Below are 27,463 nucleotides of genomic sequence, written 5' to 3'. Positions count from 1 at the left end.
CCCAGCTGTTTTTAGCGCAGTGGCCGGGCGAGGTCAATGGGTTTGTGTAGCTTAAAAGAGAACGAGAGGGTGAAATATCGGAAATTGAGCTCACGAAAAGAATGTTTGCCATTTTATTCTCACAATCCCTGCTCAATTCCTTTCATTTCACACACTATACCACAGTGTGTGTGTGATGTCTGTCCAGATGTTGTGGACACTCTCACTGTTTGTTAGAGACCACACACTGAGACGACATGAGAAAGGAAAGAGAACTCAACAGACTAAACGGCAAGATGATTGTGAACATCACATTAAACAGCTTGCTGTGGTCCAGTAGCTTTGAACTTCTGCTCACAGACCGCTCAAACATCCTGTGGTGCATCAAAACCGACAAAGAGGAGACCAGCCGAACTCCCAGCAAGCGACTGAGGAGTTGTTTGCACCATAACTCAGAAGAACAGGCTAAAGAAAGAAATCTGTCCAAAAGATAAGAGCTTTAGGCTTGTGCTGGAAAAAACTGAGCTTTAGAAGATGAGATGAGATTTTTTGACTAATTGCATAAGGTCTGGTCCACAACTGTTGTGTCCGCTCTTAATAAGATGCTCAGGTAATAGGGGCCCAGATTCATTGCAGCTCCAGGCAATTCAGAAAATGTTGTTAAACTCCTGCTGACAGCTTTATTTCCAAACGAATGCAGAGAACTCTCAGACCCTCCAAAATTATTTTCCAAAATGTATGACTGTCTTACTTCTGTGGAGCTTTGTAGATGGTGCAGGTGAAATAAAACTTTTGAGGTTCAAAAAGGGCACAAAACATGAACTATGAACTAGACAACTCAAATCATTCAAGAGTTAACTTTTTCCATCCTGATTCACCGGACTGATTCAGTCATCGAGTTCACTGACTCACTGCTCCAGCACCTGCTCCAAGGGAAGAATACTGGTGAAAAAAATAAAATAAAAAATTTGGTCCATTTGTCACACAAAGCTATGGTATGACTTCAGAAGAGGTGGAATTAGGGTTGCCGAGTCTGTGGTTTTCCTGCACTTTTTAAACTTGTCACAGGTTGATATTTTTATACTGTGGTTCGAAGGTTTGACACATTAGACAAATTAGATTTGAATGTAAGGATTTTTGACCAACTAATAGGAATAGGTGTAGCATGGGAAAGCTTATTCTGCTAGTCATGGGCATGATGTGAGTATGCTAAACCCGCAGGGTCGGTTTACTCTTCCCAAACCCAGAACTTATTATATATATGAGAAAGCAAAAGCTGACTTTCTGACTAAATAAGTCACTACATGCCACTTTTGCATCTATGTTTAGATAAAAGTACTTAATAAAACCACAGATTAAACTTGTTAAATGACATGCATATCCATATTTGAAAGCAATGCAACCAGACTCACAATCAACTCAAGTCATCTAAGCCTGACCTTAGATGACTTTAGTTACCACAGTGAAAAATAAGTGCACTTAACTGTATTGAATGTGCTCTTGTAGTGTACTTCAAATGTTAGAAGTATGTTTAAAAAAAAAAAAAAACAACTACTTGCAGATAAAATAATGTTATTGAAATAAAAGGCCACTTAAGTGAACTTAAAGAGAGCACACTTTCATCGAGATGTTTCTAAACACAGTTAAGGACACTTTTTAATAATGTCAAATTTAAAAAAAAAAAGAGGCACCCATTCACTGCAGATGATCCATTGATGTGATGCTACATTTCTCCAAATCTGATGAAGAAACAAACTCATCTACATCCTGGATGGTCTTAAGAGTTTCAGCCCCCATTCATTGTAAATATATGGAACAGACTGACCAGCACAGTTCTCAAAATTTCTCCTTTTGTGGATTTTGGAATGATGAAATGATGAATGATCATTGGTGAAATGATTTTAATTATTGAGTAAACACTTCTTTTTATAAGAAAAGCACAGAGAATATGATACAGAATACAATGTAGTGGGCAAAAGTTTTCAAAGCACTTCTAATGACAGAACAGATGTAGTATCCAAATGTCTGAAGCCAGAGCGCAGAAGGCTGAGGAAAAATGCTCTTGGAGTGATCGAGGAGGGTTTAAGACAAATTTTGAGACTGATTGATGACAGATTTTGGTTCATTTGTTTTATTCTACATTAAAGAGCACAGAAAAGCCTGATGCCATACAGCTCTCATCATCTGTAAACTCAACCAGTGACTTCATTCCTCTGCACGTGGCAATTGGGCTTACAGAAATGGCAGCGGTAAACCAAGCTGGTATAAAACAGTACATTTTACTGTTCTCATAGCCAGTTCACCCCAGCAGAGAGAGAGAGAGAGAGAGAGAGTGTGTGTGTGTGTATTGAATATACTGGGTGGATCCAGAGATTAGGAAATGCAACAATGAAGACTGCTACTTGAGTAGGGGGTGTGACCGTGTGTGACCTCAGTTCAGAGTCTTTAATTTACTTCTTGATTATAGTCTCTTTCTGTCTTTGGATGTGGATGAGTGTGTAGGCCTATATGCGTAAGGAATGGGTATTCATTTTCTCTTGCTCGCCTCATTGCAAGTGAAGTTGCATTTATGTGTGTTTATGTATAGCATTTATGTGATTTAGCAATAAACAATAGAGTTCAGTAAGCATCTGTGACTCAACAAAGTGCCTAGATAACAGCTCTGTTCCAAAACCTAATGAACTGCCTTGCTGTCTACTGCCTGCCCTACATAGACAACTACCTCATAAGAGACTGATTTTAAAGACTTTACGTAGGCAGAAAGTCTGCACACAGGTGAATTAAGTGCCATTTGATTTCAATAGAGACTGATGTTAGCATGTTGCTAAGCTAACATGCATAGTACAAACAAAATTTATAAAAATAGTCAAATAAATATACATTTTCTTGGTTAAAATAGTCTATTAAAATGTTTTAGAAATGTTTTTGGTATTCAACGAAATATAGAAATTTCCATTAGGAAACTTAAAAGCTGTCATCCATGTTTTAATTTAATAATTTAACACATATCGCTACTCTGTGATTGCCTGGGTATCTATTGTAAATATTTCTAATAATTGTTGTGAAATTCAATGGGAGTCTCAAACATTGTGTATGGACAGTTTATTTCAGACAAGTCTGTTTACACACAAAATACACAGATGGAAATAATTGTGCAGAAATACATGTAAATGTTGCCATTGTATTGTGAAACAAAGTTGATATATGTTTGTTGATAGAAACGGCAATGTCCAATATTTGCCTCTACTGTGTGTATCATGTTTGCATATGGCAAATCTTTACTAGCAGATGAATTTTTACTGCTGGTTAAGGAGTTCATTAGTCATTTCAGGCCAACAACAAAGGATTCATGTGTTGAATTTGGCAACTCACTCCAGGATGCTTGATACTAGAACTTGTGCCCCATGAGGGGGAGAAAAAAAAAAGTGGTCAATCAATAATCGTATGATGTTTTAAGGGACAATGTTTAGTTGTGGAGATATAATAATTTGATATTTCTGACATGATATTTCAAGGATTGGCATCATCCATGTCTTTTAGATTATATTTCAAGCAGAATTAGGTTTCTCTAACACTCTTTCATTATATTTGCACTTATTAAGGTCCCATTAAGCTCTTTTATAGGAAATATATTTATAGGAAATATATATTTCTTTAGTGAGAATTAGTACAAAAGTATTGAGTGTGAATGGTGTCACACAATGATATTTCACAGTTAAGACTGTTATTAGCCATTTTTCTTTCCCACTGATGGTCAACACCATAACTGTCACAAACGGGCCAGACACAAACAGGTAAGTGAAACACAGGCAAGTTTATTGAACAATCGGCAGATGGAATATCGTGGAGAGCAATAGCGGGTGAGTGAATGTCAGTATTCTGCAAGACATTCCCAGGACTGATTTCAGTATCATTCTATTTCCTTGCAGGATAGCGGGAGCTGAGGAGTCCGAGATCAAAGGGGAACAACGTGGGAGAATTGCTGGAGTATCTCTGGAGAGTCAACGGAAAACTGGAAGGTAAGTATACACAGGTTAGTACACTGTTAGACATTTCAAAGGGTTTTTACACTGTTGCCAGTAAGTTACTGTAATTAAGATTTACAGTAGCAAACTGCATTTGATTTACAGTTGCAAACTGTACTGTTTTACAGTAAATTACTGTAAAGAAATCCAATTCATCAGTATACTACTGTAATTCATTCATTTTAATATAGATTTCATTAGATTTTATTATTTTTATATAGAATTCATTTTATTATTACTATACATAGGTACTACTGGCATTCAGTTAAAACAGACACAATAATTACAAAATATCAAATTCTTTATTTAAAACATTGCATGTATAACACTTAAAAATATAGTCTTCCAATGCTGGAACAGTGCATCTTCACCATTTCTCCTGTAGGATGTTTTGCAGTGCATTACGTTGTGTCCTCTGGATTCATCCACACAAAGAATCTTTAGGCAACAGAAACATAATGGGGAAAAAAGACAAACATCTGCAAAACTCAGGTGCTGCTCCAAAACGTGGCCACCATCTTTGCTCACCATCCACTTTGTTAGTGACAGAAATGTCTTCTCTAAAAAACAAGTAGAAGAAATAGCACACTTTTAAAAGGCAAACCCCATATAGAATACACAAACCTCTCAAAACCATAGTTGGCCAACATTAACTACTAACACCTGAACAAAATTTCACATTCGTTAACCTAATGTTACTATAAGATAAGCGTTACTCGTTAAAAATAATTTAAATTCAGTAACAAGTCAATAAGCTGACAAAAGTCGTTTGAAACAACAGCCCGCAGTTTACCATAGTAAGTTTGTTACCGCCATGTTGACGGGTAAATGTTCCCATTCAGTCGGTCACGTTCGACGTACGTCGGACTGACCGACGAATAGGAATCTCGCTAGAGAGGCCAATCTACTTCGAGTGTAACTAAAACGAGCCAATGCACATTGGCATGCAATCATATGCAGCAGCTGCTCACCTCGCAGCGCGGGTATATAATGAGCAGCAGGTGCGTTGCATCTTTAGCTTTTTCGCTTCGGAGCCGAACGGTTATTCTCTGCTGGAAGTGTAGGAAGACGAGTCTCTGCAGGACGATCTCTTTGGATGTGGAAGTGTGGGCGTACTTAACACCATCGCTTTGGCACGTGCACCATCTACGAGACGTGCTTACGCCTTGAAGTGGAACCTGCTCGTCGAGTGGTGTGCTTCTCGCCGAGAAGACCCCCGAAGATGTTCGATCGGTGTCGTGCTTTCCTTCTTGCAGCATGGGTTGGAGCGTAGGCTGTCCCCCTCCACCCTCAAAGTTCATGCTGCCGCTATTTCCGCATGCCACGACCTCATCGATGGTAAGTCTGTGGGTAAGCACGACCTGGTCGTCAGGTTCCTTAGGGGGGCGAGACGGTTAAATCCTCCTCGACCTCCCTCCATACCTTCTTGGGACCTTGCTCTGGTGCTTCGAGCACTCCAGATTAGGCCTGGCTATGTGCCCAAGGTTCCTACCACTCCCTTCAGGGATCAGATAGTGAGCCTGCAAGTGCTGCCCCCGGAGGAGGCAGACCCAGCCCTGGCTTTGCTCTGTCCAGTTCGTGCCTTACGACTGTACATAGACAGAACTCGAAGCCTCAGGACCTCAGACCAGCTCTTTGTCTGTTACGGAGGCAAGCAGAAGGGAAAGGCTGTCTCCAAGCAGAGGATGGCCCACTGGATAGTGGATGCCATCGCCTTGGCTTACCAAGCACAAGGCGTGCCCTGCCCGCTCAGGTTGCATGCCCACTCCACGAGAGGCGTGGCATCCTCCTGGGCGCTGGCTCGTGGCGCCTCGCTGACAGATATTTGTAGAGCTGCGGGCTGGGCGACACCTAACACGTTCGCTAGGTTTTATAGCCTTCGTGTCGAGCCGGTCTCCTCACGTGTTCTCACCTCAGGTCAGAGGCACGGAGAGGTCCCGGCTTAGTGTCGGCTTGCTGCGTTACATACGCTTATTGCTCCAGAGAGTCCCTACAAGGCAGACCCTGTTGAGTCCTCCGATCACCCTTCGGCAGCCAGACGTGGCGGAGCGTCCGGCACCAGGCCTTTACTCCGCTGTATCCTTGAGAACCGGACTTAGGCTAGGGTCCATATGTGTGACCCTACGGGGATCCCATATGGGGTATTCCACAGGTTGCTCCTAGACAAACCCGTGTCTTTCCCTCTGGGAGAACCCACCTCTCGTCAGGTTGGAGTCACCCCAGTACTTCCATATGTAGTACAGCCCTCACGGGGTTAGTCCATATGTACTTCTCCACATAACTCCTTCGGGAAGGATGTGGCTTCGCAGCGTTCCTTTCCAGTGAAAGGGTACGCTTTCTCAGTGTTATCCAAAAGTCTCACTGAATGGGTTTTGGGAACAGCAGTGATCGACACTCTCTGTGGTTGCCCTGTCCCATCGTCCTTAAGCAAGGGGGTACAGGGGGCTGGCTACAGAGCGCTGGAAGGGGGCAGCTCCTGTGGCGCTTTGGTAGGATTCTATTCGTCGGTCAGTCCGACGACGCCGAACGTGACCGACTGAATGGGAACGTCTCGGTTACATAGGTAACCCTCGTTCCCTGAAGGAGGGAACGGAGACGTACGTCCCGTCGCCACAGTCGCTGGACCCCGCTGATGCGGCCGCCTTACCTGTTCGGCTCCTCAGCGAAAACCTACAGATGCAACGCACCTGCTGCTCATTATATACCCGCGCTGCGAGGTGAGCAGCTGCTGCATATGATTGCATGCCAATGTGCATTGGCTCGCTTTAGTTACACTCGGTAGATTGGCCTCTAGCGAGATTCCTATTCGTCGGTCAGTCCGACGTACGTCTCCGTTCCCTCCTTCAGGGAACGAGGGTTACCTATGTAACCGAGACGTTACTAACGTTAGGTAAACTGGTGTGCAAAAATCTGACACAAACACACAGACAAACGTACATATATTTTTACCTTGCTTTCTGGTCTTATTCTCTCATAAGGTGCATCGACACACAGCGCAGATGTCCTCCGGAGCTCTCCCACTCTCGCGGGTTCATCTCCGGGCAAAACCCGTGGCGCTGCCCCGCTGGATCCGTGTCTTCCTCGGACGCAAGTGGCGCGGCGCAGCCCATTATATAGTAATATTATATACTATCTACAGTGTATGCGGACAGTAAAGTGATGCCCCAGTATATTTCTGACGTACAGATGCACTCCAAGCTCTCGCGCTGTTTCTGACATGAAGTACAAAAGGATTTTCCAATCATTAGAAGCGATGTAACACGCCCAGTGTAGTCAGTCCCAAGCTGTTGCGGCGTTATAGACACGGTGTTGGGCAAATCATGTCAATCCAAATGTAAGAAATGAGGAAAATAAAACAACCTCGATAAAATGGCGCCAAAGTGGCCGTTACAGCAAATACAGTAGTATACAGCAAATTTAAAAAATACAGTAAGTCTCTGTATGTGGGGTCTGACGTCACGGAAAATTCCCATGATGCAAAGGGTATTACAGTTATTTACTGTAAAGGGAATTTGCAGTATTATAATGGGTGATATACAGTAAATAACTGCAGAAATTACAGAAATGTCTAACAGTGTAGCACAAGGGAGTTAGGTACAGTTTGGGGTAGTGAACGGCAGATCGGACAGTGAATGACTAAGTGCAGCGTGCTCTTGAGTGTGTCTTGATTGGAGATCGGCAGTTGCAGGAGATCAGAACCCAGGTGCAGGTGATCAGAACACAGGTGAGTGCGATCTGGTGTAAGTGGTGGATGATGACTGTGGTAACGGAGGAGGCTGTGACAACGTGACATCTCTGACATTAACATTCAACTATGAAATGTCTAGATGTAACTGGTTGAATGACAATTGTGCAAAACCAAACTTGTGATTAAAAGAGTGAAAGCATCATTGTATACTCAGTTATTCAAACTGTAAGTAGATGAATTAGAAACTTATACAATGACAAAAATAAATAAATAAATAAATACAAATGTATTATTAATTTTAGATTTATTATTAATTAAAAATATATATTTTCCCTAAGGAAAAAACATTCATGCAAAGTAAAATATGATCAAATATTAAGAATACGTAATGCAATTTTATTAGTTTTATTTTTCAATTTTAAAGACCATCAATATATTTTCTTTAGACATAAGCCAAAATGGTATTGAACGATAAATTCAATTTTATAAATAAATACATAAATACATACATACATACATACTTACATACTTACTGCATTTTTTTTTCCTATGGGAAATGTTATTTGATTTTAGACAAACTAAACAAATCAGGTGTAACCCAGAAACCATGATTTTAATAAATATATAACAGTAAAAATCAATATATCAAAATCAATTTATAGCTACAGAATAGAAAATAGTATAGTATTGGCAGAATGTTTATCGTGTAAAAGTGTAAAAAACTGTAAGTATCGTTCCATGTGTCTTTAATCCAAAATTGTTTAAAGATCAAATGGAAATGGAACACAAATGTGGACTAAAAAACTGATTTCAGAGAGAGGCAGAGAAAGTAAGATTTAAGCACACTTGCAGACCGTAGTTTTATAAAGAATGTTAATCTTGGACCATCAGGAATCTTTTGCGTCTGTCTGTATTCATGTATTTGTCTGTATTTGTGTTTGGGTTTCCAAGAGGCTTTAATATAGCACTTGCCAGAGTAACAGTGTGTTTGTCCGTCTGGTCACCTCCTCCTCTTTGTCTGGATCTCTGCGTTTAATTTAAGTCCACCACCCAAATGCAGAATGCACGCTATTTGTTGCTTTTTTTCCTTGTCTCATTTTCTAATTTTCCTCCCACACAGTTAACCAGAGCTCCCAGTGAGGGTGGAACCTGCAAGGTATCCAGTAGAAGTGCAGCCGAGAGGTTTAATGAGAAAAACAGGTGGAAGCTTTGAGAAAATCACAGTAGCCTTGCATTAAAGATGACTATGGAGGCCAAACAATAGTGGCTTTGTGAGTCAGTCTCTGATTCCTCCTCCTCTCCTTTTCCCTCAAGGTTTCTAATCCCAAACCTCCCCACAACCCCACATGAAATAACAGCGGACATTAGCGCAGGGATGGTTACCTCCATTGCATCATGGGACTGCAGGTTCAGTCAAATCAAAGGAGTGCTGACAGATCCACTGAGATTTAAGGAAAATTCGCCCAAAATTATAATTCTGTCATCATGTACTCACCCTCATGCAACTTTTTTTCTTCCATGGAACACAAAGGAACACTTTTTGAAAAATATTCCAAACAAATCCTGTTCTATGTAATGAAGTCTCTAAAATGATAAAAATGCACCATAAAGGTATTGTAAAAGTAGTCCATATGACTACATTCTAATTCATCTAAAGCCATGCAATAGCTTTGTGTGGGAAAAATTGTAAGGTAATTCACTTAAAACAAAAGCCATTTGTCCTCAATGCCATTAACTCTTTCCCTGTCATTGACAGAATTTTACAGCTTTTCGTGTTTTCACTGTTATTTGGAAGGAGGCACTTTTACACATCTTTTGAAAGAGTACTGAATGTCTGGATAAAATACAGGTGAAGAAGCATAAACAAGCGATTGCATATGTAAGCAGATGCAAACGTAAAAAATAATGTGATCATCAAACATTAAACAGGATATAAATTAAAAGAGTTAATTGCTATTAATATATGGTGTAGTAGAGGAACAATAAGTCATGCAACTTTGGAAAGATATGAGGATGGAAAATGATGTAATTTTGGCTGAATTATTCCTTTAGACTCCTGTAGAGTAGTCTGAGAATCATAGTTTATGTGGAGACTGGAAAGCACTCGAAAAGTGTCGAATGTCACAGTGTATCTCTATATGGTGTCTTTATCAGGAGAATCAATAGAATAATTTATGTTCCTGGGGTTACATTCTACTGTTAATGCGTGGGTCTGGCTTTATGATATCATATGGATTCCTCACAGATGTGCTTCATATGGAAGATGGAATGTGGTCCTGTTTGATATAAACCTGTTAAAATGAGGGAAAGACACAATCATGTGTGATACGATAAGACTGAACTCATTTGACAGCATTTCTTCATGCTCTGGAAATAACTTGTCTCATATCGTATTCCAGCTTTGCATGATATATTGGAAAGTTATTGTGATGTTTTGATGGAAACTTCTGAGTTATGGATTCTTGGATAGCTTGTCTCAAATGCACATAAAGCAGGCAAGCCTGAAGTTGGATGAAGCTGCTTGGCAAATGTACACTACAAGCATATGGCATTCCTTTCCACAACATTCAGACACCACCTTACCTAATGTGAACTACCTTGTTGAGGTCTACATTCCCACGGGAGCCTCTCTACAACACACATGTCAAACTCCCATCATGGAGGGCAACTGTCCTGCAGAGTGCAGTTCCAAACAAAAGACAAACAAACCCTGCATGGAGGTTTCTGGCAAGTCCGAAGACCTTGATTAGCTGGTTGAGGTTTGTTTATTAGGGTTGGAGCTAAACTCTTCAGAAGAGTGGTCTTACAAGAACTGAATTTGACACCTATGCTCTATAAGGTAGTTCTGTAACCTCTATAAGGTAGTTCATGTCCACAGGACCCAATGCAACTGGGACAGAACCATACTGAAAAGCAACAGAAAAATCTGCATAGATCTCTACCTGTGTGATTGTCAACCTGGTCTCATAAAAATACATACCTCTGCGCACTTTTTGTGCGACACCGTTTTGTGTACCTTGCTGCACGTTTCGCCGCAGTTTCAAATAGAAGTGTCCACTGAGTGGCGCTAAAACACAGTTTCAATATGTGAACCCTGGCACGTTTTTATTACGTAGATATTGGTTCGTATTGCTGTTTTTTTATTACGTTGCTTCAGATACGTATTGCGGCGGTTCAGAATTCAAATATCCGGGCACTGTCGCTAAAGGTTAATGCTCTATCGTGTTGGAAATATGCCCTACACCAAATCCAACCCTAAACCTATCCGATAGTGTTAACAAATGCAAAACTGATATAAAAACGTTTTAGCTGATGCAACTGCGCCATTTGAACTTCCTTTTACACAGATTTTAACTGCTTTGTCGAACCGTAGTTACACGGTAGTTACACGGCACTCTTACAGCAACTATATTATATATTGGTGAATTTGTGGCAAATTTGTATGCATTTGTATAATGTTATTTTACATTTTCATACTGCTTATGCACCACTGACCATTAGGTTTAGGAGTGGAGTTTGTGGAGGACACTCATGCTTACTTAAAAAAAAAAAGCAAGTTTCTGTACAAATCTCATGGTACAAATTCTTACACAAACACCACCTCATACACTCTTAAATGATACACAAATCTCAACAACCTTGCTTCCCCTTAAACCAAGGTGTATAACTAGAACAGGTTAATCTTGAAATTGAGATCAGTCAACGTGTACAGCCTCCACTTACATCCCCCTTAAGCTTCAGGTTCTCCCCAGGAGGCAGGAATTACGGGAGCCCTGTGGGATCCCTATATATGAAACACCTCTTTGCCTCCGAGTCTCATGCTCATTAAAACAACACCCCCTACCCCAGCCCCCATTTCCTGCTGAGGTCAGACTGCAGTGCTCTGAACCTTATATACAATTTTTTGCTGGTGCTCATGCTCGGGTGGTGGCTAGATGGAAAATTAAGCAGTGTCTGATATAGATCCTACCGTATGTGCCCTCTTTGCACTCTTCAAAGACCTTGTGTTTGGACAAGGTTTGGGGGTAAAAGTGTGGGTGGCTGGGGACCGAAAAGCAGAGAGACCAGCAGACTAGATTGGAGGAACATATTTTGTCTGTAGCTATGTTTCCATCACCGTGGTTTTATGTCCATTTTGAAGTATCGCATCAGAAAGGAGTGGTGGGAATGCGAACTTTCGTGGAAATTTTTTTTTTTTTTAAATCGCAAAAACTTTTTACGCTTGCTTGAGGTGTTTTTTGCAAAAAAGAGTTATTGGGTGATGGCAACACATTCACCAAATAAATTCCTGCATGCACTTAAAAAATATCATGTGACTTTGCGCGATGGGACGACAACCAGCAGACCGATCATCGCACAGCATCTGAAATGACCTGTTATGGTCATTCTGAAAAGGCTGAGCAAAGACTGTTGTTACAGTATTTCTGTACAGGCTAATTGTCTCCCAGAACTACCCTACATGACTGTGTTCCCAAAAAGCATGCATCCACCTCAAAAAGCAATGTCTTCATTTATTGTGTTTCATCTGCTTGCTCTGAGGCACACGCAGTTTATTATAAATGAATGTTATATTCAGTGTCTTCTTACTGATTTCGTGGCAGTTTATCAGGAATGGATGATTTTGTTCTCTTTGACTCATTGGATGGAAAGGTGCTTTATTTGCAAATGGTTTATGTGATATTCCAATTTTGTGCATAATTTAAAGTCACAACTTTGGATGGAAACATAACTAGTGATGCTGTTTATAAAGTAAACTCATATCTCACACGAGCATTAGGCAAACCAATTCTCAGCTTCATTTTATTCTAAAAAAGCATTTATGAAACTGTGATTAATAGCATGACTTTGGTTCTATTTACATTTGGTCTTTTTCCCATTTTTTGACAGCTAAATAACTCTTGTGTTTGGCCACTTTGACAAGTTATGAATCATTCTTTCAAGTCTTATAATTACAGTACCTGTCATAAACCCTTCGTAATACTTATAATCGGCTCTATTCAGCATTTTCAAGCGTCTGATTTTGTTTGGTGTGGTCGTTTGCTATGTGTCCTTTGTAGCTTAGGCGGTCCCATGACACGATTCCATGGGCGCTAAATAGATAGTTCACCCAAAAATGAAAATTCTGTCAAAAAATTATGTTTGAAAAATGCTGGTAAACAGTTGTTGTTAGCCATTGACTACTATAGTATGGGGGAAAAAATATGGAATATGGAAGTCAATGAGGACCAGAAATAGTTTGATTATTTGAAACATCTTTTGTGTTCAGTAAAAGAAAGAAATTCATACAGGTTTGGGCCAACTTGAGGGTGAGTATATGGTGACCAAATTTTGACATTTGTGGTGAACATTTTTGAAATTGTGACATTTTTGGGTGCACTATCTCTTTAATGTAGGTTCTGCTGTAGGACAGCGGTGTCCAATCCTGCTCCTGGAGGGCCAGTGTCCTAGCTCCTACTTGCCCCAGCACACTTGCTTGCAAGTTTCAAGTTATCCTGAAGATCTTGATTAGCTGGTTCAGTTGTGTTTAATTAGAATGGGAGCTAAATTCTTATGGCAGTTGGTAATTATATTATGTATTGGCGAATTGGTGGCTAACTGCTATGAAATTGTATTATTTCTTTTTCACATGATTTGCTTATGCCCTACCATTAGGTTTAGGAGTGGATCTTCATGTATAAATCTCATGGAACAAATTCATGAGAAATCAGAACCTCGTACATTAAAAAAAAGCAGGGTTATTTTTTCAGCCCAAACACTGAGTTGAGACTGTTGAGTAAGAGAGCTAGGTTAATTATTTCCTGTTTAGGTTAATAATAATTCGCAATCAGTAACCCAATGGTGCTGGGTTGGGAATGCGGACTTGGAAGAAAGCATGAACGTCAAGTTCCAACCATTTTCTGAGTGCCACTTTATCTATCTGTGTTCGCAGTGCTCATGACATAAATATGCATGGAAAATAGAAGAAAACTAATTAAAACAGAGAGGAAAGAGACATTTTAAACTGACTGCAGTGAGAAGTGTGTTCTTTTAAAACTGGAGGGTTTTGTCTGAGCATTTTTGTTTTACACCAGAATCACTCAAGCAGTGACCAGTGACTGTGAATGGTAACTGAAAAAGCCAGAAAGGCATTTGAAAGTGCTTGGTTGCCAAAATGACCCAAACTTGATTGTTTTTTGACCCAAATCATCATCAGTGTTCATGTAATGATTGACATCCCCATCAGAAAGCAACATGTGCTCCAAGTTAATGTAATATTCAGCTGAAATTCATATCAAGTTATAAACAAACCAGCTGACAATGAGTTTAGACTGCCTAATTCGTATGAATAACATTTTTCTAGTCCAAATGACTTTTGACTTTAATTCCAATTCATACATAGTTTTCACATCACAATACATTCATTGCAGATGTTTCTTATGTTGAGATCACACTAATTTTCCACAGTAGCAAATATCACTGTGACGTAAAAGCCTTGCTCTGACTGATTGTAGGTTTTTAAACAATGAATTCAAACTGTCATGAAATAAATGGGAAAACCTAGTAAAAACTACACAAATGTGCCATTTTGCGCTCATGTTTCTTTTTCCCAGTGGTCTGTTTTGTCTCACTTTAGTTTGTAAATGCTGGCTTTTTGTTTTCATTTTGGAATCGGATGAATGTTTACATACATTTTTTGATTGGGGCTGTCTGTCTGGAAATTTCCCTGGGCGCGGAGGTTCTTTTCCACTGCATTAGTCTGTGGCGCATTGATCCCATGCCCAAAGAGCTCTTCTTTGGTTATTGTGACAGGCCCGTGAGCTCTGTGGATGGTCTTTATGGTGACATGCCTTCACATGTGCTCATTAGCTCAGGGTCTCTGGAATTCATCTCAGCGCATCCACCTCAACAGCACTCTCACTTTCCAGGGAAATTGTCCAGTCCTAATGGTTCACACATGCCACTTGTTAAATGGAACAGCTGAAAGAGAAGGAAAATGAATCTCAGACTCGTCTCCTGCTCTTTTTTCTTCCTTCTCTGGTCCCCACTAGACAACAGACTCTTCCCATGTCCATTGTCATTTATTGCTTGTGTGTCCTTGACTTTACGCTTGGCAAGACCTTGACTGTGGGTTGAACATTCTATAAAATATCACTCTAAATTAGACAGTCTTAATCATATTTGGTACCAGAATCTAAATGCAGAATCAGGGGCAGTCAGCACAGGGATAACTGTGGAAGTGAACTACTCTCTCCAAACCAGCCCGCATTTCCACTGACTTGAGAGCTGAATGATGACATAACTGTCTTCAGTACTACATAACACACCCACAAACAAACATAGTACATCGTGGAATTGCTGTAGTCAAGACCGGCTCATTTGAGTTTGAGTCAAGACTGAAAGCAGAAGAGGGTCGAGTCATATGCTCCCGAGTCCAAGACCATGAAAATCTCTTCTGGTCTCTGTCTTGACTTACTCTTCTGGTCTCTGTCTTGACTCAGACTTCTTGACTAGGACTCGACCCTTTTCTGGTCTTGGTCTTGACTTGGACTCAACCCTCTTCTGGTCTTGGTCTAGATTTGGACTTTACCCTCTTCTGGTCTTGGTCTAGATTTAGACTTGATCTTCTTCTGGTCTTGGTCTTGATTTGGACTTGACCCTCTTCTGGTCTTAGTCTAGATTTGGACTTGACCCTCTTCTGGCCTTGGTCTAGATTTGGACCTGACCCAATTCTGGTCTTGGTCTTGACTTGGACTCGATCATCTTTTAGTCTTGGTCTTGACTTGGATTCAACTCTCTTCTGGTCTCTGTTTTGACTCAGAATTCTTGATTTGGACTCAACCCTCTTCTGGTCTTGGTCTTGACACAGACTTCTTCATTTGGACTCAACCCTCTTCTGGTCTTGGTCTAGATTTGGAGTTGACCCTCTTCTAGTCTTGGTCTTGACTTGGACTCAGCCCTCTTGTAGCCTGTACTTGAACTGATCTCTATTACAAAGCTTCATCACAATCTTTGGTTATAATTTTCACTCATAATTCTGAGAACATTTTAACTCTTTCCCTGCCAGCTTCTTTTTAGCCACAACCAGCATTTTTGATCATTTTCACAAAAGTTGAATGGCCCCCGGAGTATTTTGTTGTATGAATATCTGAACATGAAATATGCCAAAACAAAGAATGGAGCTTCTGCTTTTAAAAAAACCCAAAAAACAAACAAAAAACAAAACAAAACAAAAAAACTGTTTTTTTCTAGCTTCATGCAGTCTTTTTTATCGACACTTGAATGTGGGTAAGTTTCATTAATAAAGCAACATTTTGAACAAAAAGCTGAGAAAATCAAGTTTTTATAAAATACATTGTCACTTCCATCAACACAGCCAAAGCTTGCACGGTCCTAAACCGCTTCCTGGATGATCATTTCATTCAGTAACATTAGACAGTTTTGATTTATATGCTATTTAATGCTTGATGATGCCGTTATTTCACATAAGCATCTGCTTACAGACGTGATCACTTGTTTCTGCTTCTTCTTCGTTGTGCTTTGAACCAGATGTTCAATACTCTTTTAGAAGATCTGTCATAGCACCTCTCACTGTACACCAGACAGAAAGCCAGAAAATTCTGTTGATGGTGGGAAAAGAGTTAAAATCTAAAGTAATTTGATTTAGTCTTTATTACACTTCAAAAGGTTTGGATGAAACAGTACGAATAAGAATCCAACAAAACATTTGGTTTTCCAGAATGACCCAATTTAATCTCTCATCAGACACATTAAATAATCTCACAGTATCATCCACATATTGTGAAAGTGACTGGAAGTTACATTCTGTTCTTGCCTTTGTAGTTTCATAAGCCACGCAAACACTGAACACTATGTATTCTCTTGTGGCCAATTTTGGGAAGAACATTATGTCAAATATGTCCCTATTCCATTGTCAGTTTGCCTTTGTATTATGTAGCTTCAGACATATTATGCAAATTGTATTTTCTAGAAGAAAGAAGAAACTGTCAACTATTTGACACTGATATGAAAAGACATCAGTACAGTCCTGCCCTTAAATTTGAGAAGTATCAAATTCTTTCACATTCACGTCAGATAACTTGACCTCTCCAACCAGCCATTCATACAACTAAGAGCCTGTTTCATTGCTAAAGTGTAATGTATCAGTATGTCTGTGAACTCACTTAAGGTTTAACTCAATTTTATCTCCACACATTTATCAATGATGATAAATTGGTTTATTCCTGGAACAAATTATTATGCACATTAACCTCCTGACACTTTTTGAATTCTTTTAATCATGTGTTAAACACTTCAACTCAATTCCTTCCGCAACCCTCGCCAATTGCATCCATAGTGCCAAATCAGTTTACTCTTTTCTTCACAATGCCTTGCATTATTTCAACAAGGAAACTTTTGAAATGGATGTCCAAACAAAATTTGTAGAAGAGCATGCTAATGTAAATCACAATCACTATGATAAGCCAGTCATTTATAAACAACTGCTTAGACCTTCCAGTAATTCTTCCAGTAATACTATGCTAGGAGCCTAGATTAACAAAAAAAAAAAAAATAAATAAATATATATATATATATATATATATATATATATATATATATATATATATATATATATATATATATATATATATATATATATTTTTTTTTTTTTTTTTTCATGATTGCTATATTTTTGTCACATTTTATTTATTAATTTTATTTTTGGTCACAAGTTATTACTTTGAAGCTGTTTAGAAACAATCTGTATTGTATAAAGTGTTACATAAATAAATCTGACTTGACCAGTCATTTATAAACAGCTGCTTGGATCTCAAAACAATTCTTCCAGTAATCCTATGTTAGGGATTCTGGAAATATATCTGGATATTGGAGAAAAAACAAAACAAACAAACATTAATTTTGGCAATGGGAAAGCATAGGTTGTCCAATTTACCCCATTATTTAATTTGGGATCTAGACAACAAAATTGGGAAAACTTGATTTCTTTGTTTTATAATTTATTAATTTATAATTAATTATTTTTATCAATTATTTTATTTATTTTTATTTTTATTTATAATTTATAATTTATAATATAATTTAAATGAATGTAATGTGCAGGCTACTAGATTAAATTATGGGTAACACTTTAAAATAAGGGTACATGAATAATCATGTACTAATGCCTAAATTAATACTTAATTCATCACATACTAATGATTATTAAAGGACTTAACTAATTATGAACTAACGAAAAGCTATCCTTAACTACGACTGGAGTCATACAGATTCATGCATGAATAACGGCAGCCTTAACTACATGTTTGTACATGTTTGATAGTTCATGCATTAATTAACATTTATGGGTAAACTAAATCAAACAGCCTCTTTAAGAAGGAATAAGAAGTACTCTGACTTTGAAATTAATTTAAATAATTTAATACTATCATAATTTGAGCATTTGACATCTTCAGCTTTGTCATGAACATTATAGTGTGGCAAAGGATTAGTTGATCCTCCTTATCAACTACTTACTAAACTCAGCTCATGATTTATGTTATACTTTCTATCAAACACACATGCACTAACACAGTGAGTATTCAGCCCGGTTAAGAGATGCTGTGTGGATTTTCAAGAAGTCAGAGAGCAGAGGAACAGGATCATCACGGCTGTGTCTGGATGGAGAGTGAACTCTTTCTAGTTTGAGCATTTCTTTAGGAATTGTTCTACAAATGTTCTTTGTGGGTTTTTATTTTTTTTATTAATCCGTGTCACAATAGGGTGAGTTTAAAAGGAAAGAGAAGAACATAAAACAGACAAGATCAGTCGTTAGTTTATTTAGTATTTTCTACACTTGATAAGGAGGATCAACTAATCCTTTGCCACACTATAATGTTCATGACAAAGCTGAAGATGTCAAATGCTCAAATTATGATAGTATTAAATTATTTAAATTAATTTCAAAGTCAGAGTACTTCTTATTCCTTCTTAAAGAGGCTGTTTGATTTAGTTTACCCATAAATGTAAATTAATGCATTAACTATCAAACATGTACTAACATGTAGTTAAGGCTGCCGTTATTCATGCATGAATCTGTATGACTCCAGTCGTAGTTAAGGATAGCTCTTCGTTAGTTCATAATTAGTTAAGTCCTTTAATAATCATTAGTATGTGATGAATTAAGCATTAATTTAGGCATTAGTACATGATTATTCATGTACCCTTATTGTAAAGTGTTACCAAATTATGTAGTGACGAATGTGTACCAATAAAGCTCTGCTTTGCATGGCACTTAATAGGGACAGTAAAAATGTTGAAATTAACAATTCTTTTTTTTTTTTTTTTTTGCGTTTTTTAGAAAAAAAGACAGGTACAATAGAAAAGAAAGTTAACACAGAGATCATTCAGTCAATGTAATATCTGATAAAAATCGTTTTCAAAAACTTGAACTTTGAAGCTCGACTTAAAAAGTTTGTGTTTTCAGGCCTCCAAAATGCTGTGGTTGTGTAAATAAATGACCAAAATAAAAAAAAATTAAAAAGAAAGTTTTCTGTTTTTATTTTAAAGTGGTGTCATGTAAATGACCCCTGAGTTTCACTGTGCATCTATCATAGTTGCCATAACATACGTTTTCTGCCCTATTATATATACTTTTCACATACTGTATGTCTCCTGAGCGCTTTCATTTTTAACATGACTTTGTTAATTCTAAATTAATATAACTGATTCGATTGATTGGTAAAACAAAACAATTGACTCTAGAACACCGAATAGTTGGAATGTAGTCAATTATTCTTGATTGATAGCATGAGATACAGTATCTGCAAAAACTCAATCCCTATTCCTGGCCTCAGGTGAAGTGAAGGAGGAAAGCTTAGAAGGGAGAGAGAGAGAGAGAGAGAGCAAGAAAGATAAATTGATGAGAAGCATATGGGCCACGTGCTCACATTTTACCCTCTGCGTGAAGCTGAGACACATGGGACCTCTTTATGACCCATTACTGTAATTTGTTCCGTCACCTTCTGCCAGCATTTAATCCCTGTTTTAAAGAGGGCTGCCGTTGCCTGGCAACAGCCATTGCCACGGTCACACTAGCATCCGTATCCCAGCAGTCTGCTGAAGCGTATGAAATGTGTGCGGATGACACCTGTGACTGAATGTCCTGTCAGGGACAAAACACGAATCATTAGCCTCCATTTCATGAGTGAACACTGCTTCAAAAAGACAAAGGGGGCTCTTCAGCTCAGGATTAGATTTATGTTCGTCCAAAGGAAGCTAGGCTGGGCAAAATGCAGCATTTATTTCATTTTTGTTCATGAATGTGAATTTAAAGTGATACTGCTTTACCATAAGTTCTGGTAAAATTTAATTATATTATTAATCTTAATATTATCTCTTTTGTACTTTAAGGTGTCCTTGTTATTATATGTATCTATTATAATAACAATGAATTATGCATACTTGCATGCAAGCTAGACCCTAATCCTAACTCTAAGCACACAGTGTGGCTTTTCAGTACTTAAATTACTTATATTTACACTATAACAAGGACACATTAAAATAAAGTGTAACCCATTTTAGAATAGGGAACACATATTCACTATTCATTAAGAGTTCTCCCTCAATAAACTCTCAATTTGCTGCTTATTAATAGTTAGTAAGATAGTAGTTAAGTTTAGATATGATGTAGGATTAAGGGATCTAAATATAGTCAAGCAGAATAAGGCATTAGTATGTGCTTTATGAGTACTAATAAACAGCCAATATGTGAGTAATATGCATGCTAATAAGCAACTGGTTAAAAGTGAGAATTGCTCCTTAAAATAAAGTGTTACCGTTTTTGTTTTTTGTTTTTTTAAACAAATTTAATAAATCATAATCATCATAAATTTTCTTTATTTAACTTATAAATCGTACGTTTTTAATCATTATTATTAATTTTTTTTTTTTTTAAATTCGCAAATTATGGAACTAGTTCATTCTAGAATCAACCCCATATAATGGATCATTGCCTTGAAGGAAAGTGTCCAGAGTGCTAAGCTTTTGTGGATGGGCTTCCATTTTCCCAAAGATTTTGCAGATCTTACCCATAATTTGGGAAAAACGTTCCGTTCTCATAAACATGACTGTAACCATCAAATGCCTTTGCCTTCAGAAACCATCCAGAAATCACTACCCAAGGCATTTCATAATTTGCTGGTTTGACATAAAACTGAGATGAATCAAACTCCACAGGCAGAGATTAATGTTTTTCTCATCAGAAAATACGTCTATTCATGTTCCACTCACACATAGCAGCTGATGCATTGCCTCTACTTGATTACTGTGTTCTTACACATACAGAGGTAGTTACTTAATAGTCTGATCTATAGCGAAGCAATGTATTTGTAACCTGGATTTCACTTGTGACCCTAAAAACAAGAGCTGACATAGACTGCTAATCCAACCCAGCTAACCAGTGTCTGGTGTCTTAATCTAGATAATCGTTTGTTACATTTATCATCAGCATGACTAGTCGTGACTCACCAGTCGGTCAATGTTTCCCATATTGAGATTAATTTATTCAGAATGTTTCCTCCATTTCCTTGATATTTTATATCAAAGAAAGCTACTTATATTGGAAATGATCTGGTAGTCTGGAACAACAATGTAAATTCTGTTTCAGGGCAAAAGCCAGTCACAGGTCAAGCTGTCAAAAGCTGGAAAACTGTCAAGCTGAAAAAGTCCTGTGAGATTGCTGCTATATGACAAAAGAACATCATGAAAGTAGTCCATATGACTTGTGCATTTTATTCCAAGGTTTTTTTTTTTTTTGTGTGTGTGTGTGATGAGCCAAAGAAAATATTAGTCTGAAAAGCCAATAATGAGCTGTTTAATGTCAGGTTCCATTGTGACAACTTGCCCCATATAGTGTACTTTAAGTCAGTGTTTGTTCAATAAACTGTATCTGCAATAGCAGTGGAAGTAAAATAGCTTTTTTTTTTCTGAGACTTTAAGATATGTTCGCACACACATTCCACCCTGAGGAATATTCACTGGAGTAAAAAGTATGACGGCTCCCCCTAATGTGCACAAGTCATTGGAGTTTTTTTTTTTTTTTTACTTCTGAAAAAGGTGTCAGTGCCCTGCCTTTTCAAATCAGCCTCATTTTACACCTAAGGAGCTCATCATTTTGAGCTATTAAGAACTTCAAAGATCTGCTTTACTGAAAAAGAGTGATATTAAGTTGAGACAGATGCCATTGTCTTCGAAATGTACCGCTGAAGGTGTGATGAACAGGTTCCCTGCTGAGCAAGTTTGATAGAGCCTAATATGATTCAAATGGGCTCCGTGTGGGTAAAAGAATGAGGTGATGAGCTGGTGTTCTTATGCACAGAAATCTCTCTAGTTATTATCAGTTACAAATTTGGAGCTTGAGAAAATAAGGCCTGATAGCCAGAGACTGAGCTCAGCTTCTGAATCATTTAGCCAATAAATACAAAAGACCTGGGTTATTCTAATGTATCATTCTTTTCATGATTTTAACCACGTTCCAAACCATTTGATATTACATAACCACTAGGATTAACCATTTGCATCAGTACTAACCATTGACGAAATGACACATTACAGTAGGCAGTACAAGAAAGGGATGCTGGGATTGATCTTCTTTTATTTAAGAAGAGTAATACTCTTAAAACTATGGTTTCAAAAACCAATAACCAGTTTTGGTTCCCCAAAAAAAAAATCTTTCAGTGACAGTTCTAAAAAGAATCCTTCTTAGTGTGAAGAACATTTCAAATATTCTGAAGAACCTTTTGTGGAATGGAAAGATTCCATAAAGATGGGGCAATCAATACCAATAAAGAACCATTTTTAAACAGTGTATAAAATATTTAAAGGTGACATATTAGTGCATCTAAAGTGTTTGTGTAAGTCATGTGTGGTTTTTAACATAAAATTGTGTGTATTTGACAGTTTAAGCACAATAAGACATGAAAGAGAACTTAGTTTAGTACTCATGCTGCATGACAGCTGCTTTCTGTGCTCGTGCTTCGGATGTGTGCACTCAGAAAACCGTACATCAGAAGTTTAAACTAACATGGTTTAAAAAACATGATTTCAGCGTGAATAAATACATAAATAAATAAACATTCAAATGGAGATTGATGGTGGCTGTTTGTGGTATAACGCCCTAAAGAATATCTCACAAGAACCTCTTTGTTTGTTTTTATATCAACTTCAAATTTGGAACATAACTTATTTAGACATAAGGCTATAATTTTATAGCAATTTTGGATTCAAAACTATTTTGTAAAATATTTATTTTATATAAAATAATAATAATAATAAAAATGGTACAGTGCATTTTCTTTACAGAAAATTTAAACATCTATAACATTTTGATACTTTCATATGTTGAAGTGATTCCACTTCTGCAATAATCTGCAGATTGTCAAAGAGAGTCCAACCTTAGGTATGTATTCCAAAGCATTCATGAATTATAACAATTTAAGGGTGGATAGTGCACTTTCACATCTGTTCAAAAATGAGGGGTGGGGGGGTGACTCTTAAGGGGTTAAAGAAATCAGTAATACATAAGATTTGACATTCTCAGCCATGATGCTAGGGTGTTGTGGGTGGTTGCTATGCAGTTGCTGGGCGGTTTTTTTGGTGGTTGGTAAGACTTTTCTTGTTTTTTTTTCGTCCTCCAGGCCAAAATATCTTCTCAAAAAGTTCACTTTAAGTTATTTATCTTAAAAATGTTCTCACAAGACTTATCACAGTAAAAACTGCAGACGGCAGAAAAGGAAAGAAAGCAAAAGAGAGTACGTTTTTGAGAATCTCTGGAGGAGATCACACAGATGCTGAACCTTTGCCACTTACACGATGAAATATGAGCCCACTTTATCTTTCACGTTGGTCTGTGAGTCCACGGTCTGTCTGTCATTACTGTTTTTGGCAGGCCTTTTCCTCAGACAGGCTGAAAATCAAATGAATCACACTGGCCAACCGACGTAACCCACAAAGACATGCTCACAGTCTCTGCCTCATCTTTACAACCCAGCAGTACAAAAGCCTGCATCTGAAAGATATTAACAGGGGGAACCTGGTTTTGGTTTCCTAAATTAATGTATTCCAAATGAGCATGTCGCTTTACATTTTAACACAATATGGAGAGTATCTCTATCAAAACAACAGGAGCAAAACCAAAAAAAGTTTAAAGCATGAAATACAAAATAGTAACTACTACTGATAGGCCTTGGCTTATTACTTCAAAAGAGACTGGAGCTGCCAAGAGCATTAAATGCCTAAACATACCAAGAGTGAATATTTACTATAAATAAACATGCCTGCAAAGATGGCAAACAATGAATTACTATCCACATATTTACATCAAAATTAATGTATATCTATCATCTATGTATAATATACTGTATATATCACTTTTTCATATTAAGAAACCAATTGTGACTCTGGAGCACAAAAGCAGTCATAAGTAGCATGGGTATATTTGAAGCAATAGCTAACAATACATTGTATGGGTCAAAATTGTCGATTTTTATTTTATGCCAAAAATCATTAGGATATTAAGTAAAGATCATATTCCATGAAGGTGTTTTGTAAATTTCCTACCGTAAATATATATAAACTTAATTTTTGATTAGTAATATGCAGAGGTGGAAAGTAATTAATTACAAATACTTTCGTTACAGTACTTGAGTACATTTTTACATTTTGTTTCTACTTTCTTGAGTATAATTAAATTGTGGTACTTTTACTTTTACTTGAGTAGAATAAAACTAAAGTATTCAACTTCGCTAAATTTATTTTTCACCAAAAGTACAAAGTACAAAACAAACAAACAAACAAAATTGCCAAAGGCACCGGTGGAGAAACGCAGCGAGCAGGCGTTTGACGGGCACTTTTCAAACTTCTGGGGTGGAGCCCTGCGCTTCAGCCAATAACAGACATGTCTGATTCACAGACATTGGTGCAAAACCAATAAACTACCAGTTCAGCTGCGGGGGCGGGGCGTTCAAACCGTGCTTTGCTTTGACTGTCAATCACCGGCATTGTCGTTTTGAATCAGCATAGCATTTCAATATTTTAGTGAATGTGAGCTATGCTCTGATTTTAAATCGTAATTTTGTCAGCTCCTGAAATGGGTCATACCGTCGATATTACCAGAGCACACAACAGTATAAGTAAACAGAAAACTCGGTTGATAGAAGCACAGTTATTGCATGGATGGAGTAAGACAAATGTAAGTGTCTGAAATACATGCACACAGTTCAGTTGAATGGTAAAAATCGCCCTCTTTAACAGTGCAGTTAAACTAAATGTATGAAGCTAAAATAACCTCAACATTAACAACACTGAAATAAGAGCGCATGCATTTTTACGTGCATCTGGCTGATAGATCAACCATGATTTATCTGTCAATCAGCATTTAAAATCACTTTTTTTTTTTTTTCTGTGTGCATGCTGGATGTGTGTGCACATGGGTGTAAATCATCCTTTACCGGGGTTCCTTACATGAGTGAAGAAACAAGATAGTATGTATGACTGGACGATTTATTCATATCCAAAACGAGAATCGTGAACATTCAGAAAGTCCAAAACGGCCTAGAAGTAATATATAATAACTTATGACTTGCAGGAAATCCCTAATATGGACAAAGGCATCCCGCTATCTCTGTAGCTAAAAAAGAGGTCATTTCAGGTCATTTCCAGGTAATAAATATAGTATATGAATAATGCAGTGGTAATTGACATAACATTTATTACAGTATAGAAACTATTCTGCCTTATTATGTGTTTGTATAAACCAATCCTAAAACTGTCATTAGGAAAATACAGAAAAAAAAAAGATATGTATATATATTATAGAATACAAATGATTGGTTACCGTCCAGCAGTGTATCTGATTTCTTAGCCAGTTAAAGATTAAAAAAAAATAAACCCTGTCAATTAGACAAAAGTCAAAAGTTATGTTTTTTTTTTTTTTTTACATTTCTGTCCTCCTCATCTCTGAAATGATGGCTACGCTCCTATGTGTGCAGTACAGAAAACAGAGCATGAGTCTTCTTGTGCTTGAAAGTCATATTAAAATGTGCACAATGTGTCCTACCGAAAATGTGCCTGGAGTCCACCTTTGTTATTATAACAAACTACACTTTCAATGTGATTTTAAACCATTCAAGTCAAGAAGACTCACAGGCTGTTTTCTCTGCTGCACACACATCCTTTTGTAAGTGTTCTTTAGCCTGTTGATTTTCATTCATAGTATTCAGCTAACTATGAAATATGTTGCAATAAGATGATATCTAAGATTTTTTTTTTCCCTTATTGAAATTAGGAATTGACAAGAATCGGAATCATTAAAATTAAAATGATGTCCAACCTTACCTATACCCCACATTATTTTTTTACTGGCACCTTTCTATTCACGCTGTTTTAGACCCTTTCTTTTCTTTTAAACCTTCACTTACCCTTCTTTGCGTTTGCCCTTCTTAAAAACAACCACATAATCTTATACGTGAATGTACTTTTCAAAATTAGTTACAAAACAGTTGCTCCTGGCAACAGGGTTAGGTAGTATGTTTGCTTAACATAGTGTCAAACATGACAATTTATGAGACTAATATCATGTTTTGCTCCAAAATCACTATATAACATCAATCGTGTTTGAAACAGTTAGCTTCTGTGGTCCCATGTTGCTTCTTATCACAGTGAGACAGAAAATATTTTTTATAAAATTCTATACTGTGATACAAACTATGTTAATCAACGTTGCATTGCAATTGTGTGTTTTTTGTCTTCCACGTTTCATCAGTCAAAGCATCTATATCTGCATGTTATTCAGCTGTAGTGATATCATGCATTTGTCCATATAAGGGATGTCCTGGGTTTCACGTTACAGTACATGGGTGTTAGGATTAGGGTTAACCCTGCTCCATAATGCTCATATCATCTCATTTTGGGTAAAAATTGAAAAATAACACTAACTTGAGTAGTTTTTTGACAAGCTACATTTTTACTCTTACTTGAGTCATATTATTTTTCAGTACTTTTACTTGTACTGAAGTAAATTATTCCTTAGCAATACTTTTACTTAAGTACAGTTTCTTAGTACTCTTTCCACTACTGGTAATATGCATTGCTACGTAAGAACTTCATTTGGACAACTTTATTTGCACCCTCAGATTCCAGATGTTCAAATAGTTGTATCTCGGCCACATATTGTCCATTCCTAACAAAGCATACATCAATGGAAAGCTTATTTATTCAATGTATAAATCTCAATTAAAAAAAAACAAAAACAAAAACAAAACTTTATGACCAGTTTTGTGGTCCAGGGTCACAATTTAAAGACTCTCAATATAACAAAAATTGCATTTCTAGTCGCTTTCATTAATAACAATAACACATTTTGCATCAGATTATAATATACAGTATATTATAAGGATTGTGTCTTGCATTTAAGTGAACATGAAATCAAAACTGAACCTCTTTTTTATAAATAAATTTTCCTGGTCTTAATGTGCATAATTCACTGAAGTACATTATTCCAGATGAAAAAAAAAAAAAAAAAAAAATTGTTCTTAGCAAAAATGTGACACGTCTGGTAACATGACAAGCAGCTGAAGGCAGCTCTGCTTGTGGCTGTATGTGAGCACCTCTCCAGCCAGACGTCTATGTGTGGGATGCATAATGAGCTAATTAGAGGGATTATGGAAGGAAAAAGGAAAGCTGACCTTGCACTGTCCTATTAACTTGACACACACACACACACCTGACTGAGGTACTG

Source organism: Onychostoma macrolepis, chromosome 19 (assembly GCF_012432095.1).
Source record: "Onychostoma macrolepis isolate SWU-2019 chromosome 19, ASM1243209v1, whole genome shotgun sequence".
Taxonomy (NCBI): Eukaryota; Metazoa; Chordata; class Actinopteri; order Cypriniformes; family Cyprinidae; genus Onychostoma; species Onychostoma macrolepis.
The sequence above is the reverse complement of the archived record's forward strand: the minus strand, read 5'-3'. Positions refer to the sequence as shown.